The sequence below is a fragment of the Elephas maximus genome, chromosome 17 (assembly GCF_024166365.1).
Source record: "Elephas maximus indicus isolate mEleMax1 chromosome 17, mEleMax1 primary haplotype, whole genome shotgun sequence".
NCBI classification, from domain to species: Eukaryota; Metazoa; Chordata; class Mammalia; order Proboscidea; family Elephantidae; genus Elephas; species Elephas maximus.
In genome coordinates, this window is record NC_064835.1 from 41,404,216 (window position 1) to 41,422,404 (window position 18,189).

Genomic DNA, 18,189 nt, shown 5'->3' on the forward strand with positions numbered 1-18,189 from the left:
AACTTGGAAAAATAGGGGTAAATATCAAGATAACCACAAAGGAAACTAACAATCCTACACATCTAAATAAAAAACAAGAAAAACATAAAGACTCAGCAAATATAAAATCAACAACAATGAAAAACAGGAAAAGAAAATATATAAGGAAAAACAACTCAGCACAGAAAATTAAGTGGAATAAAGAAACTGTCAAAAACACTCCAAAAAAAGGACATCAAAATGACAGCACTAAACTCTTACCTATCAGTAATTACACTGAGTGTAAATGGACTAAATGCACCAATAAAGAGACAGTGGCAGAATAGATAAAAAAAAACATGATCTGTGTATATTATGCTGCCTACAAGAGACACACCTTAGACTTAAAGACACAAACAAACTAAAACTCAACATAATGGAAAAAAATACATCAAGCAAACAACAATCAAAAAACAGCAGGAGTGGCAATATTAATTTCTGACAAAATAGACTTGAAATCCATCATAAAGGATAAGGAAGGACACTATGTAATGATTAAAGGGACAATATACCACAAGGAGATAACCATATTAAATATTTATGCACCCAATGACAGGGCTGCAAGACATATAAAACAAACTCTATCAGCATTGAAAAGTGAGATAGACAGCTCCACAATAATAGTAGGAGATTTCAACACACCACTTTCGGTGAAGGACAGGACATCCAGAAAGAAGCTAAATAAAGACACGGAAGAGCTAAATGCCACAATCAACCAACTCAACCTCATAGACATACAGAACACTCCACTCAAGAGCAACACTCTTCTAGTGCACATGGAACATTCTCTAGAATAGACCACATATTAGGTCATAAAGCAAGCCTTAGCAAAATCTAAAACATTGAAATATTACAAAGCAGCTTCTCTGACCATAAGGCCATAAAAGTTGAAATCAATAGCAGAAAAAGCAGGGAAAAGAAGTCAAATACTTGGATACTGAACAACACCCTGATCAAAAAAGACTGCGTTATAGAAGACATTAAGGATAGAATTAAGAAATTCATAGAATCCAATGAGAATGAAAACCCTTCCTATCAGAACCTTTGGGACACAGTGAAAGCAGGGCTCAGAGGTCAATTTATATCAATAAATGTACACATACAGAAAGAAGAAAGGGCCAAAATCAAAGAATTATCCCTACAACTTGAACAAATAGAAAGAGAGCAACAAAAGAGACCCTCGGACACCAGAAAAAAAACAAAAAATAAAAATTAGAGCAGAACTAAATGAAATAGAAAACAGAAAAACAATTGAAAGAATTAACAAGACCAAAAGCTGGTTCTTTGAAAAAACCAACAAAATTGATAAACCATTGGCCAAACTGACAAAAGAAAAACAGGAGAGGAAGCAAATAACCCGAATAAGAAATGAGATGGGCGATATTACAACAGACCTAACTGAAATTAAAAGAATCATATCAGAATATTATGAAAAATTGTACTCTAACAAATTTGAAAACCTAGAGGAAATGGATAAATTTCTAGAAACACACTATCTACCTAAATAAACACAAACAGAGGTAGAACAAATAAATAAACCCATACCAAAAGAAGAGATTGAAAAGGTCATTTAAAAACTCCCAAGAAAAAAAAGCCCTGGCCCTGACTGCTTCACTGGAGAATTCTACCAAACTTCAGAGAAAAGTTAACACCACCACTACTAAAGGTACTTCAGAGCATAGAAAAGGATGGAACACTCCCAAACTCATTCTATGAAGCCAGTATAACCCTGATACCAAAATCAGGTAAAGACACCATAAAAAAAGAAAATTACAGACAGCTATCCTGGTGGTGTAGTGGTTAAGAGCTACAGCTGCTAACCAAAAGGTAAGCAGTTTGAATCCCCCAGGCGCTCCGTGGAAACCCTATAGGGCAGTTCTATTCTGCCTCTAGGGTCACTATGAGTCAGAATCGATTCAACGGCAATGGGTTTTAGGTTATGCCTCATAAATGTAGACGCAAAAATCCTCAACAAAATTCTAGCCAATAGAATTCAACAACATTTCAAAAAATTAATTCACCATGACCAAGTGAGATTCATACCAGGTATGCAGGGATGGTTCAACATTAGAAAAACAATCAATGTAATCCATCACTTAAATGAAACAAGAGAAGAACCTCATGATCTGATCAACTGATGAAGAAAAAACATTTGACAAAGTCCAACACCCATTCATGATAAAAACTCTCAGCAAAATGGGAATAGAAGGAAAATACCTCAACATAATAAGGGCATTTATACCAAGCCAACAGCCAACGTTATCTTAAACGGAAAGAGCCTGAAAGCATTCCCCTTGAGAACGAGAACCAAATAAGGATGCCTTTTATCACCACTCTTATTCAACATTGTGCTGGAGGTACTGGCCAGAGCAATTAGGCTAGAAAAAGAAATAAAGGGCATCCAAATTGGTAAGGAAGAAGTAAAAGTATCTCTATTTGCAGATGATATGATCTTATACACAGAAAACCCTGAAGAATCCACAGGAAGACTACTGGAACTAATAGAAGATTTCAGCAATGTATCGGGACACAAGATAAACATACAAAAATCAGCTGGATTTCTCTATACCAAAAAAGAGAGTGTTGAAGAGGAACTCACCAAATCAATACTATTTACAGTAGCCCCAAGAAGATAAAATACTATACAAAGAAAACTACAGGACACTTCTGCAAGAAACCAAAAAGAGACCTACATAAGTGGAAAAACATACCTTGCTCATGGATAGGAAGACTCAACATTGTGAAAATGTCTATTCTACCCAAAGCGATCTATAGGTACAATGCAATCCCAATCCAGATACCAATGACATTGTTTAATGAGATGGAGAAACAAATCACCAACTTCATACGGAAAGGGAAGAGGCCCCAGATAACTAAAGCATTACTGAAGAAGAAGAACACAATTGGAGTTCTCACACTACCCGATTTTAGAACCTATTATACCACCGCGGTAGTCAAAACAGCCCGGTGCTGGTACAACAACAGACACATAGACCAATGGAACAGAATTGAGAATCCCAACAAAGATTCATCCATTTAAGAGCAGCTGATATTTGACAAAGTCCCAAAAATCCATTAAATAGGAAAAAGACAGTCTCTTTAACAAATGGTGCTGGCATAACTGGATAGCCATCTGCAAAAAAATGAAACAAGACCCATACCTCATGCTATGCACAAAAACTAGCTCAAAATGGGTCAAATATCTAAATATAAAATCTAAAATGGTAAGGATCATGGGAGAAAAAATAGGGACAATGTTAAGAGCCCTAATACATGCCATAAACAGTATACAAAACATTACTAACAATGTACAAACATTAGAAGAGAAACTAGATAACTGGGAGCTCCTAAAAATCAAACACTTATGCTCATCCAAAGACTTCACCCAAAGAGTAAAAAGACAACCAATGGACTGGAAAAAAATTTTTGACTGTGACAAATCAGGTCATCGTCTAATCTCTAAAATCTGCAAGGTACTCCAAAACTTCAACAACAAAAAGACAAATAACCCAATTGAAAAATGGGCAAAGGATATGAACAGGCACTTCACCAAAGAACATTCAAGCAGCTAACAGATGCATGAAGAAATGCTCATTCTCATTTGCCATTAGAGAAATGCAAATCAAAACTACAATGAGATACTATCTCACCCCCACAATGCTAGCATTAATCCAAAAAACACAAAATAATAAATGTTGGAGAGGTTGTGGAGAGACTGGAACACTTATACACTGCTGGTGGGAATGTAAAATGGCACAACCACTTTGGAAATCGATTTGATGCTTCCTTAAAAAGCCAGAAATAGCAGTACCATAGGATCCAACAATCCCACTCTTTGGAATATATCCTAGAGAAATAAGAGTCCTCATACTAATTGATATATGCACACCCATGTTCATTGCAGCACTGTTCACAATATCAAAAAGATGGAAGCAACCTAGGTGCTCATCAACAGATGAATGGATAAACAAATTTTGTTATATTCACACAATGGAATATTATGCAACAATAAAGAACAACTATGAATCCGTGAAACATCTCATAACTTGGAGGAATCTGGAAGGCATTATGCTGAGTAAAATTAGTCAGTGACAAAAGGACAGATATTGTATGAGACCACTATTATAAGAACCTAAGAAAAGGTTTAAACACAGAAGAAAACATTCTTTAATGGTTACAAGTGTGGGGAGGGAGGGAGAGGGCTATTCACTAAATAGACAGCAGATAAGATTTTTAAGAATTAGGTGAAGATAAGGACAGCACACAATACAGGGGAAGTTAGCACAACTGGACTGAACCAAAAGCTAAGAAGTTTCCTGAATACAACCAAACACTTTGAGGGACAGAGCAGCAGCGTTGGGGATCTGGGGACCATGGTTTCAGGGAACACCTAGGTCAATTGGCATAACGAAGTTTATTTAAAAAAATGTCCTGCTTCCCACTTGGGTGAGTGGTGTCTGGAGTCTTAAGGGCTAGCAAGTGGCCATCTAAGATGCATCAATTGGCTCCAGCAGAGCAAAGGAAAATGAAGAACACCAAAGACTCAAGGAAAATATTAGCCCAAGAGATAAAAGGGCCCACATAAACCAGAGACTCCATCAGCCTGAGATTGGAAGAACTAGATGGTGCCCAACTACAACCAGTGACTGCCCTGACAGGGAACAAAACAGATAGTCCCTGATAGAGCAGGAGAAAAATGGGGTGCAGACCTCAAATTCTAGTAAAAAGACTAGACTTAATGGTCTGACTGGTATTGGAGGAAGCCCTGGAGGACATGGCCCCCAGACTTTCTGTTAGCCCAAAACTAAAAGCATTCCCAAAGCCAACTCTTCAGACAAAGATTAGACTAGATTATAAGGCATAAAATGATACTGATGAGGAGTGTGCTTCTTAGCTTAAGTAGACACAAGAGTCTACGTGGGCAGCCTCTGTCTGGAGGCCTGATGAGAAGGGAGAGGGAGACAGGAGCTGGTTTAATGGACATGGGAAATACAGAGTGGAGAGGAGGAGTGTGCTGTCACATTATAGGGAGAGCAACTAGTGTCACATAACAATGTGTGTATAAGTTTTTGTATGAGAAACTGTCTTGAATTGTAAACTTTCACTTAAAGCACAATAAAAAAAAATAAAAGGAATATCTCTACATGCCCCATGCTGCTGAACCCCTAGAAATTTCACTGAGATGGAAGTTGCCTGAATTTGGGGGGGGGGGATTAATTTCCCACCCTCTAGCACAGATTCGACGGCAGTGGGTTTGGTTTTTTTTTAGCACACAAATGGAAACCCTGGTGGCACAGTGGTTAAGAGCTATGGCTGCTAACCAAAAGGTTGGCAGTTTGAATCCACCAGCTGCTCCTTGGAAACCTGATGGGGCAGTTCTACTCTGTCCTATAAGTTCCTATGAATAGAAATTGATTCTGTGACAACAGCTTTTTTCTTTTTTTTTTTGAGCACACAAATGTTTTGCCAATAAGTTCAGAGTCATTGGCACTTCTTCCTTTCTAGATCCAGTCAACATAATGTCATCAATGTAATGGACTAGTGTGATGTTTTGTGAAAGAGAAAGGTGATGAAGTTCCCTGTGATCTAAATTATGACATAGGGGCTGGAGAGTCGATGTAGCCTTGAGGTAGGAAAATGAAGGTGTATTGCTGGCCTTGCCAGCTGAATGCAAACTGCTTTTGGTGGTCCTTTGAATCGGGTATGGAGAAAAAGGCATTAGCCAGGTCAATGGGTGCATCCCAGGTACCAGGAGATGTATTAACTTGTTCATGCAATGAAAACACATCTGGAACAGCAGTGAAATTGGAGTCAGCACCTGGTTAAGTTTTCAATAATCCACTGTCATTCTCCAAAATCCATCTGTTTTTTGCACAGGTCAAATAGGTGAATTGAATGGGAATGTGGTGAAAATCACCGCCCCTGCATCCTTCAAGTCCTTGATGGTGGCAGTAATCTCTACAATTCCTCCAGGACTGCAGTATTGCTTTCGATTTACTATTTTCCTACGTAGGGGCAGTTCTAATGGAATCCACTGTCTTTTCCTAGCATAATAGTTCTTACTCCATTTTCCAGGGATCCAATATGGGGGTTCTGCCGGTTTCTGAATATATCTATTCCAATTATGCATTCTGGAACTGGGGAAATCACTACAGGATGGGTTTGGGGACCCACTAGACCTACTGTGAGACAGACATAAGCTAAGACTCCATTAATAACCTGACGTCCATATGCTGCTGCTCTGACTGGTGGGCCACAGGGACATTTTGGGTCTCCTGGAATTAGTGTCAGTTCAAAGCCAGTATCCGGTAATCCCCCCAAAGTCTGATTATTTCCTTTTCCCCAATGAACAGTCACTCTTGCAAAAGGCCAGAGATCCCTTTGGGGAAGGTTGGGAGAAACATTAACAGTATAAGTTTTTGATAGTGTATGGGAGTCCTCCCTCAGTGGAACCCAACCTCCCCTTCATTCAAAGGATTGTGGGTCTTTAAACTCATTCATGTCTGGGAATTGATTGAGGGGCCGTGACTCTCTATTCTGGTGTTTTGAGTTAGACTGCTGTTCACTTGACCTAGAATTCATCAAGTAAATATTTAGTAGATTTCCTGTCTATTTCACTCCTAGGGACACCATGACTAAGTAGCCAATGCCATAAGTCCATATGAGTCAGACTATTCTGATTACTGCTTTGACTCCACTGTCCTTTACGGTAACCATGCCTACTTTGTTGATCAAGTGCCACCACTTGGCCCCTACCACTATGGGGTTGAATCAACCCACTACAGTTAGGTGTCTTAATTCAGTTAGGACAGTTCCCATGTCAAATCTGACTTATATAAAATAGCAATCCCAGCAGTTTTCAAGAATGCTGGGGCTCCCTTCACAAATTTGTTCTTTACCATTGTGGTAAAAGGTGTGAACTCTGGGCACTCCAGGTGTGGGTCTGTGGGTATAACCTGATAAATTTACTCTAGCATATCAATTTCCCTAAGCCTTTGGATACCTTCTTCTACAGTATACCAAAGCAAGTCTCATACTTCAACTTGATTTAGTGTAGGCCACTGTGTAATCCATGCTTCAGCAACCCAAACAAATAAACTATTAGATCCTTTCCTAACCTCTCAAGCTGAACGACTGAATGACGAGTCTGTGCTTAGCGGGCCCGTATCGATAGACTGATCCATCTTTATGTTCCTTGCACCCTTAATAGCCATTCCCACTCATATTTCCTGGATTTCTGTTTGTACACATAAGAAAAATCAAGCAGTTTTTTTGGAGTGCAGTGTACCCCTGCTGGGTCACACTTTGTACTTCACCTTTTGGAGCTCACTGGGACTTAAGTCTAGTTATAGGTCTAGAAGCCAAAATCGGTGGTGGGGATGTATTTTGAGAACATTCAGCATTGTCTTGTAAGGCATCTGCCTCAGACAATGCCCCAGGCAGTGACTCAGAAAAAGGCTCTTCAGATACAGCTGGATTAATCTCATTAGATGGGGGTGGAGGGGCTAATGGTTTTACTGGGGAGGTTGGCTTGGCAGGCAAACATGGACTAATCTCTTCAGATGAGAGTGAGAAGGCTGGTCCTGTTGGCAGGAGTGAGTCAACAGAACTTAGAGGCTTAGTGTCTCCAGCTTCCTGATTATCTGCCCATATGCCCCTATCCCAGGTTTCAGTATCCCATTTTTTCCCAATCAGTGCCCTCACTTTAATTTCAAACACCTCTCGAGGTTGGCAATTGAGTTGACATTGAAATTCAGCCACTCTTACAATAAGACTCTGGGTTTGGTTTTCAGCAATATCACTGCTGTTACTACAGGCTTTCTTTCAAGACACAAGTGGAAACTTTGAAGTTTTTTATGTGGTGCTTCAGCTTTGTCTCTGAAGCCCTTGAGCTCATCTCTTTCTTTCAGCACTTTGTGTAGCGAAAGTAGGACTAAATAACCAGTTTCCTTATACTTCTCATTAGGACAAAATTGTAGAAAGGTATCAAACATACAGTCACCCAGAGCCTCACCTTTCTCTAATACCTGATCTATTGGTGGTGATATTTTGTTTATTTCTATTGCCACCTCATGTCATGGATTAGCAGTGCCCTAAAGAGGCACTGGAGGCAGAGTTATCAGCATCTTTAGGACTAACCATACTTGAGAACCAGTTTAGAAAACTGATCCTTACAATTTTGTTTCTCTAGAACAACTCTCAGTACCAAACGTCTTAGGCTGGGTTCTCTATAGAAACAAAACCAGTAAAGCATACAAATGTATATATAGAGAGAGACTTATATTAAGGAAGTGGCTCACGTGATTGTAGGGGCTGGAATGTCCCAAGTCCATGGATCAGGGTAGAGGCTTTGCCTGATTCATGTAGCTACAGGGGCTGGGAAACCCAAGATCGGCAGGTGAGACAACAGGGCACTTTCTCACAGGCTGCGAAAATTGATGAATCCCAAGATTGGCAGTCAAGACTGCAGGTAAACTGCTAGCTCAAGTCCCAGGAACTGGAAGTCAGATGATCAGGAGCCAGCTGCAGAAACCAGAGTGTGCAAAAACCCACAAGACTTGCCAGAAAGTCCACTTATATTCGATGCAAGCCACACTTCTAAGGATATTCCCTTTAAACTGATTCACTACTTATAGCAGATCCCATCATGGAGATGATCATGTTATATCAGATTTCATCATGGAAGTGATCACATCATCATGCAACTGCCAAACTACATCGTTACTGTTTAAACCACTGAGGATCATGACCCACCCAAGTTGACACACAACCTTAATGATCACACTAGGAATAACAAATTGAAGAGGAATGCCTTCTCATTCATCGTCAAAAAGAATAATTTCAAGATCTATCCTGAAATGCAACAGTGTAAGTGACAGTATAATATCCATACACCTACAAGGAGGACCAGTTAATACTACTATTATTCAAATTTATGCACCAACCACTAAGGCCAAAGATGAAGAAACTGAAGATCTTTGCCAACTTCTGCAGTCTGAAATTGATCAAACATGCATTCAGCACGCACTGATGATTACTAGTGATTGGAATTCATACATATGAGGCGATTGAAAATGCCATGGCTTGGGTCAGGAACACCTTAGTCCTCCAAGTGACATCTTTGCTTTTTAACATTTCAAGAGGTCTTTTGCAGCAGATTTGTCTAGTGCAATATGTCGTTTGATTTCTTTACTGCTGCTTCCATGGGCATTGATTGTGGATCCAAGTAAAATGAAATGAATACTAGAAAGATGTTTACCTGTGTTTTATGGACTATGCAGAGGCATTCGACTGAGTGGATTATAACAAATTATGGATAACATTGCAAAGAATGTGAATTCCAGAACACTTAATTATGCTAATGAGGAACCTGTATGTAGATCAAGAGGCAGTGGTTTAACAGAACAAGGAGATACTGCGTGGTTTAAAGTCAGAAAAGGTGTGTGTCAGGGTTGTATCCTTTCACCATACGTATTCAATCTGTATGCTGAGCAAATAATCCAAGAAGCTGGACTATGTAAAGAAGAATGGGGCATCAGGATTGGAGGAAGGCTCATTAACAACCTGTAATATGCAGATGACACAACCTTGCTTGCTGACAGTGAAGAGGACTTGAAGCACTTACTGATGAAGATCAAAGACCACAGCCTCCAGTATGGATTACACGTCAACATAAAGAAAACAAAAATCCTCATAACTGGACCAATAAGCAACATCCTAATAAACAAAGTTAATCTTACTGACCTGAAAATTTTCCCAGACGGGCCACTGGTCTGATTCCTTACCTCTGGTAAGTGCATGCCATTTCCCAAAAAACTGAACCAAATTCAGCCCATAATTCTTAATTATATAAGCAGCCAGAGTACCAGAGGGAGGACTACTCATGCTGTGAAGCGGCATTCGCTAGCTTACCAGAGTTCAGCACGGGCAACCTTAAATTCAGAAATTTGCAGATACAACCAAGCTTTACTAGATGGTACACAAATTTCACTTTTGAGCAATCTCAGAGACACACCACCTGTACAGAGAATTACTTGCAGTTTCTTCCAAATCACAGAGAAATACTCTTTGAAAATAGATTTACATTTGTACTGACTGAGATGCTCATTTTTAGGCAACACAAAAAAAGTGAAAGCATACCAAGATGTCCACGAAAATCTGGACAAATGCAAACAAGAGGCTTAATAAAAAAATCTCGGAGTACTGCACCATAAGTCATGAAGTTCAAATCCAAAAGTGCCTATCTCCGCAGGGTCTCCAGGGTCTGTGGAAAAAGTAGGGCACAAGGGGCCCTGTCATTGGTGCCTGTTCTTGTCCTTGGCCACTCTGAGGTCCTGCTGAAGGAAGATGGCTTTGGATCCTGCCAACTAAGCCAATTGTAGGGGAAAAAGACCCCATACTCAAATTTAATCAAAAGAGATTATTATTTAGCCAAAACAAAGACAAAGACAATCATTCAAATGAGGGGCTTGCCAGCGAGCACTGGACGCAAGAGACTAGCAGAAACCACTGAATCACAGTCAGGGAGAAGCTAATATTCTATTACAGAAGTTAAGAAAAATCCTGATTGGTTAATTCATTAATATATCATTGTCAAAGGTGGGATTACAGAAGTAGGGACTTGGCGTTGGTAGGCTAAAAGAGTTTTTTCTTGACTTAGTTACCATTCAGTGATAGGTTTAATGAGTTTTTTGTTGACTTATTTACTACTTAATGACTAGGGAGGTTTGCAGGGGAGGGATTTCATTAGGAATAACCTGACAATATTTGTTTTTGGCTTAGTGACCACAACGTGTTCACAGGGTAATTGCAAGGCATTCATTTCTGATAATGTACAGGTTACAGAAAGCTCCTTGGAAACAAACTAACAACATTGTTCTTGGCAGGCAGAACTGCCCTGACCAGTTCCGTTTTCTGGTTCTACAGGTATTTTTACACAAAATGGATTTCTAGGCCTGAACCGTATTCCAGCTTCCTTTATTCTGGTCAGATACCTCAGATAATTTTTAGGTCTTACAATGCCACAACACAGTGCTGAGAAGGAAAACTAACGTAGCCCCTGTATCTTATGGCCCCACGTATGCAAGGTTATACCTGTGCATGTGTGCATAATAGGGGTCTAATCTGAAAGTAAAAAAAAAACCCAATGAAAAGTTAAGAGTGATTCTTTCTGGTCTTGAGACTTGTCCTTTGTTTTGATGTGTTTTCTACATTTTGAATTGCCTTGGAGGGAAACTGCTTTATTTTTATGATCAAGCAAAATGATCAAGGTTTCTCATTTTGAAAGAGTTAACACTTAAGTTCTCAGTCCCCCTCCTCTGGCCATGTTTGTTCCTACAATGCAGACCTCTTGAGCACTTGACTTGGTCTGTAAGGACTCCAGCCTCATCACTGAACTCTGCAGAAGAACTCAGGTATTCCCATGCAGACGGCTGGCTACAGGCAACAGAGTCTGAGCATGGCTCCAAGGGTTCCATCTCTAGCACCTTGGGATCAAGGATCAGCGCTGCTAGTAGTAGCTGCAGCCCAGACTCATCAAACCTGCTGCTGCAAGTCGCTCATTCTCTCCATGCCCGTGGCTCCCTGGCCCTGATGCTGGCATGCTGGCTTGCCAAAAACACCAAGGGTCTTCCTTGCACCACGACATGCTTTGTTAGCACCACCCCAGAGAGGTACAGGGTGGAAATGGGCCACAGCTTTGCAATCTCTTCTCAGCACGTCATGCCCACAGCCATTCCATCCCTCGCTGCCTGGGATGCGGCCTTAGTTTGCTCTGTCTTGGAGGGTCTCCAATAGCGACTGGCGAGATGAGCACATCTCACCCCAGTGAGGGAGAAAGCAGCTGCTGCCTGTTGTCCACAGAGCAGGTGCCTTGTAGGCTTTTCTGGGAAGTGCCACAGAAGCAGAAGACAGTTGTGCCAGGAGCCTGAGTTAGAGACGCTTGGCTGCCCAGCAGCAATGTGGAAAACAGGCACCTTTCCCTTCATATATCCTCCCCTTCTTTCCGTATTTTTTGGCACCCCCATGCTACTACCCTGGGTTCTCAGCAGTGTGCTTACCCTTTCCCAGCAGAGCCCTTGGCACTGATGTCCTCCTCTCCCCACTTCAAAACTTAGTCATTCTGAATCCCGGGAGGCAGCTGCAGGCCAGCCATCACTCTTCCAGCTGTCATGGTCCTGGCTGGCTTGTAGAAAAGGGAGGCAGCTGCTTGCTTGGCTCAGTGTGGTAAGGGATGTTTCTTTCACCCTCCCTTCCTGCTTCCTACCACTCCCCTGCCAGTTCCCATGCCCAAACTCCCCAACCTGAAATTTGCACAGAGGTTAGAAATTCAGTCCTTTTGAATACTTTGGTTGGGTCATAGAGTTATCAATCCCTAGGGCAAATTAATCAATGAGATCATTGACCACACAGTGTTGCGTGAAGAACAGCCAAGACAGGGGATAAGACAGCCCATTGGGCAACAACTTAGGGTGGCTGAGGGCTGGGATGGGAGTCAGCAAGCTTCCCAGCCCAGCTCTATTGCTTACCATGACATGATTTGGGGCAAGTCACTTGACTTTCAGCCTTCATATCATCATCTATGAAATGGAAACAATCATTAATCATACATGCCCAATCTTCTTCACCAGATTGCTGCCAGTCAGTAGCTGAAGGGCTTTGTAAACTGTGAAGTACTTCACAAATGTAAATTATACATAAAGCATGAAAACATCTATAAAAACAGCTCCTTTTTTTTTTTTTTAAGGAAGGGGATGTGGGTGTGAAAACTCAGGCCTGGTGAAATGGCTGGTAGGTGTTGGGCAGGCAGGATTGCAGGAAGTCCCTGCCTGGGTGCCCAGAGACTGAGTCAGGAGGACCACAACCGGGGAGGAGGAAGGAAAACAAACAAAACTTTCTTTCCAACAATTTTGTTCATTGCCAGGCCTAGTCAGGCCCTGGTTAGGGTTGAGGCCAAGAAGTCTCCTTGAATTAACAAGTTCCAGGGGCAAGTGGGGATTCGACTTTGTCAAAAGCATCCATTGAATCACACCAGTGAGTCATCTGTTTGGTGCAGTCTCTAAGGTGCTGGAGGCCTGGCAGCCTCCCTGAGAGAGCAACAGGGGCTCCGTTTCCACTGTGGCCTAGCTCCACTGGCAAGGCCGGAAGCCACCCAGGCTGCTTGGGCCACGTGCCTCCCAGCTGCCCAGCTGCCCCTCTGATTTTTAGAAATACAGCAAAACCTGCGAGAGCCGGATTTTGACAGGACTGCCTTATTTTTCCAGGTCTCGTAAGTTTTCTGACTTTGGCAGGGTGCAGTCTTACCACTTTCCTATTGCTTGTTTTAATGGAAAATATTTGTGTTTTCCTTCTCTGACAACTTCCACTTTACTCAGGTTCCGTCTCTTGCAGGTTTTACTATATTTTTTGTTACAAAATTAATATACATGGTAGAAAAAATTAAGTATAAAAATAAAATTAAAAATGGTCTACAAGCCACTTTTGGAGATAAATATCATTACCTTCTTTCTTCCTTGCAAGTAACATTAGGGTAGATAGGCTCTGCTGTGGTAACACACAACCCACTCATGAAAGAGGAAGCAGAAGCCTTTCCCACTTTCCCAATGCCAAGGTCCTATTCCTTCCCATTGTATTCCACCTCCTTCTTTAAAAAAACCAGTTGCCAGTAGAGTCAACTTTGACTCATGGAGACCTCATGTGTCCGAGTAGAACTGCGCTTTATAAGGTTTTCTGTGGCTGATATTTTAAAAGTAGAGTTGCATCTGGATGGACTCAAACCTCAAGCCTTTCCATTCGCAGCTCAGCACGTTAACCATTTGCACCATCCAGGGTCTCCACCTTCTCCTTTTTCATTTTCTGACTCCAACAGACAGTTGAGATTGGAAACCTTGAGTTTTTCCTCATGAACTATGATGTTGGGTGTTGCTTTAAGTTAGTCTTTGTCATGATAAGCATGATCCTTCTTTAATGGCTTTTTTAAAAAAATCAGAACTAGGTATTGAATTTTATTGAATGGCTCTATAACTCTATTAAATTAAATTAATTTAAATTCCCCTGTTAGATTTTTTAAATGTATGGAATCCATTGGGTATTCACGTTTTGCCAGTTCTGTTTTATCAGCCATCTGCTTTTGAAAATGTCCAAGAGAGAAAGAAAGAAAAAGCTCACCAAGGTCCCTATTTCAAGGCATTAATTTAAATAATTAGAGAAAGTGTTTTGGAGTAACAGACTACTGATTGTCTGGGTCCAAAGGCACTTTGAATCCAAATAATCGTCCAGTACCTTAATCATTTGGGGTAATCAATTCCGCCCTTTTCCTTGAGTATGGGTTTTTTGTTGTTGTTGAGGGGTGAGCTGGGGCTGCTCTATGTGTGATTGGGGCTGTGACTTGGTGAACTGATGCAGCAGGTGTCCCTGTCCAACTACAGCCCAGGGCAGGGCAGGACACTTTGTGAGGTCACTTTTACATTGCACTTCACTCAGACTTTCAGCCAACATGGTGCCATAGACAGAAGCACCACACCATCCCTCCACAGCAAAGACCCGAAAAACTTAGTAAACAGAGACAGATGTCATTCCTGGAACCCACAGTGTCAAATGAAGGGATAAAGAACTCAGCCAAACACCGAAGGGAGTAAGAAACTGACAGAGAACAGAGAGCTAGGAGAGATACATGCGGAGTTCCCCTATCAGCTAACACGGCATGGATTCGCCATTTTGGACTCCTGTCGGAGATCGGCGGACGGGGAGCATGGGAAAGCAGCTTTACAGAACTCCCAGCAGGAGACAGACAACTCAGTAGCCAGCAATCCATGCTTTCCCACCCCCCATCTTCTTCCCGCTGCCCTACCTCCGTGCTTCCTGGCTGGCAGCAGTGGTTTGGCCGGCCGGTAAGTGCAGCGTCCATGCCGCTTGGATTTGTCCCACTTGCATCAGAGATCAGCAGACAGGGAGTACAGGAAAGCAGCTTCACAAAGTTCCCAGCAGGAGACAGAGTACCTGGTAACCAGCGATATACGCTTTCCTAACCCCCACCTTTCTCCACCTACCCCCCCCCCCCCCCCCCCCCCCCCGCCACCAGCTGCAGTCTTTTGGTCAGAAGGCAACTGCTTCAGCCCTGGGCCACTTGGATTTGCCCTGCCCACACTGGCCGGCTCCCTGAGTGCCATTTATCTGTTGCTAGTGTTGCTTTTTTTCCATTTCTTTTGGTTTCTTCCATGCCTCCCACAACCTACCCCTCCTTTCTCTTGAACACCTGGCTCTGTGTGCTTCTTGAAAGGCTGTGAAGCACTGCTCGACTCGGGGACCTCTTCCCCAGCCCGCAACACTATGCTGGTAGGATCCCTGGGGATTTTATTTGTTTTGTTTTGCTTTTCTGTTCTGTTTTGTTTGTTTGTTTTCTTTTTTTGGCTTGGGAGCCCCTTCTAGCCAGGCTGCACTGCATGACTCAGGAACCACTTCTCGAGTCTGTGCAGCCCCTGGGGGCATTTTTTTTTTCTTTCTTTGTATTTATTTATTTCTCTTTTTTCCTTTCTGTCTTTCTCGATTTCTCAGTTCTTGTCTGTCTATACTTACCTTTCTTTTCCTGTCTCCTGAATACCTGGTGCTTGGTAACATCTATACCCCCTCTAGCCAGGCTATACTAGGCAGCCTGGGAGCAACTTCCCTGGTCTTTGCAGCCACACTGGTGGGACTCCGGGGGGCTTTTCTTTCTTTTTCCAAGTTTTTATCTAGTTTTTTTCTTTCTTTTTCCCTTTTTCTTTTCGTTTTTCTCCATTTCCTGGTTTCTCATTTCTCCACTCCAATGGCAAGCTCCCTTAGCACTCTGTTTTTGTATGTTCATTTGTTTTTGGCTCCTGTTTCTCTCTCCATTCTCTCCTCTTTCCCATACCCATATTAGCTCCACACGTCACAACCTCCCCCCTCCTTCCTGCCTACCTGCACTGTGCACTGGACATCACATCCCCGAGCAGCACAGGCATGGCCTACTGGAACCTGCCCAGCACTGATTCCCAGCCCGCCCTCTTGGCCCTAGTATGTGCCACAAATAACCCATCGCAGCCCCTCCACTTCAGTTGGACCTGCCCTGCTGCACCATAGCTGAGCACTAGCCCTGCCCATTGGGCATGGAGGTGAAAAGTATCATGACTACAGATGAGCAAACAACAAAGGATGCACAGCCCACCTGCTCAGACATAACCAAGTAAAACAAAAAAGCAGGATGAAACAAACAGATCTACAATCGATAAATGAAGAAAATAACTATTGAATGTCCTGAAGACAGCAGACAATATCAAAACATGTAAAGAAACAGGACAGGATGGTTCCAGAGGTATCCAAAATAAAACAACAGATGACTTTCCATTAGAAGAAAAGGTACAAGAACTACCTGACAAGGAATTCAAATCTCTAATATTCAGAGCTATCCAAGAGTTGAAGCAAAAAGGAGACAAAAATGAGGAAAAAATAGGCAATTTATGGAAAAGGCAGACAAATTCATGGAAAATTCAAAAAAATGGAAGGATTCAGGAAAATAATACAGGAACAAAACGTCAAAATAAATTCCCAACTAGAAATCATACAAAAACAACAATTAGAAATCCGAAAGATAAACAATAATATTTCAGAAATGGACAGTGTCATAGAAGGACTGAGGAGCAGGTTTGAAATGATGGAAAACAGGATCAGTGAAATTGCCAACAAATACTTGGATACAACTCTGTTTGGAGAAAAATCAGAAAAAGAATGAAGAAAATTGAAGAAACCCTGAGAATTATGTGGGATACAATCAAAAGTAAAAATTTTCAAGTGATGGAAGTTCCAGAACAGGGTGAGAAAACGGAAAACACAGAGGATCATTGAAGAATTGCTGACAGAAAACTTCCTTAATTTCATGAAGATGAAAAGCTGACCATCCCAGAAGCTCAGTGAACCCCGTATAGAATAGACCCCAAAAGAATATCACAAAGGCATATCATAATCACTCTCGCTAAAACCAAGACAAAGAAAAAACCCTGAGAGCAGCTCAAGAAAAACAAAGTCACATACAGAGGATAAACAATAACACTAAGCTCCGATTATTCAGCAGAAACTGTGTAGGCAAGAAGGCAATGGGATGACATATAAAAAAATATATATATATATAACCTTAAATGAAAAAAATTGCCAACCAAGAATAATATATCCTGAAAAACTCTTGTTCAAATATGATGGTGAAATTAGGACATTTCCAGATAAACAGAAATTAAGGGAATATGTAAAAACCAAACTAAATTTACAAGAATTATTAAAGGGAGTCCTTTGGTCTCAGAACAAACAACATCAGACCACAACCTGAATCTAGGATGCAAGACCGTACCAGACAGATACCAACCTAGGAAATGAACTCTCAAGGACTATCCAAAACCAAAAGAATTGCAACAGGGAACCAGAGAGGTTAATCTGGAAATGACAACAACGTCAGAACAATAAAAGAGGGAATAAATGGTGTAGGTATAGAACTTTCTAATGGAGAGGAAGGCAAGACAATACCAAGTAATAATAGACTTGTTCAAACCTAGGAAAATAAGGGTAAATTTCAAGATAACCACAAAGAAAGTTAACAAACCTACTCATCAAAATAAAGAAGAAAAACATAAAGTCTCATTGAAAGCAAAATCAACAAAAACAAAAGAAATGAAAAAGAAATCTACAAACAAAAGAAACTCAGCACGGGAGAGCAAGAGGAACAATGAAAATGTCAGCACCACAAAAAAAAGCACTACAAAATGACAACAATAAACTCACACCTATCAATAATTACACTGAATGTAAATGGCCTAAATGTGCCCATAAAGAGACAGAGAGTGACAGAATGAACAACAACAAGAACAAAAAAATAGGATCCATCAATATGCTGTCTAAAAGAGACACACATTAGAGACAAAGAAGTAAATTTATTAAAAATCAAAGGATGGAAAAAATATATCAAGCAAATAACTACCAAAAAAGAGCAGGAGTGGCAATACTAATCTCAGATAAAATAGACTTTAAAACAAAACCTGCCATAAAAGACAAAGAAGGGCACTATATAATGACTAAAGGGGTGATCCATCAGGAAGACTTAACCATAACAAACATCTAATAAATGTCTAAAAATGACAGGGCTCCAAAATACATAAAACAAACTCTAGT

General features: G+C 41.2%; 1 protein-coding gene across 3 annotated transcripts in view; it reads left to right on the top strand.

Moving 5' to 3' along the window:
- FBLN7 (fibulin 7) overlaps window positions 1-18,189 on the top strand; it is a 104,580-nt gene that overhangs the window by 42,769 nt on the left and 43,622 nt on the right. The window lies entirely within an intron of this gene.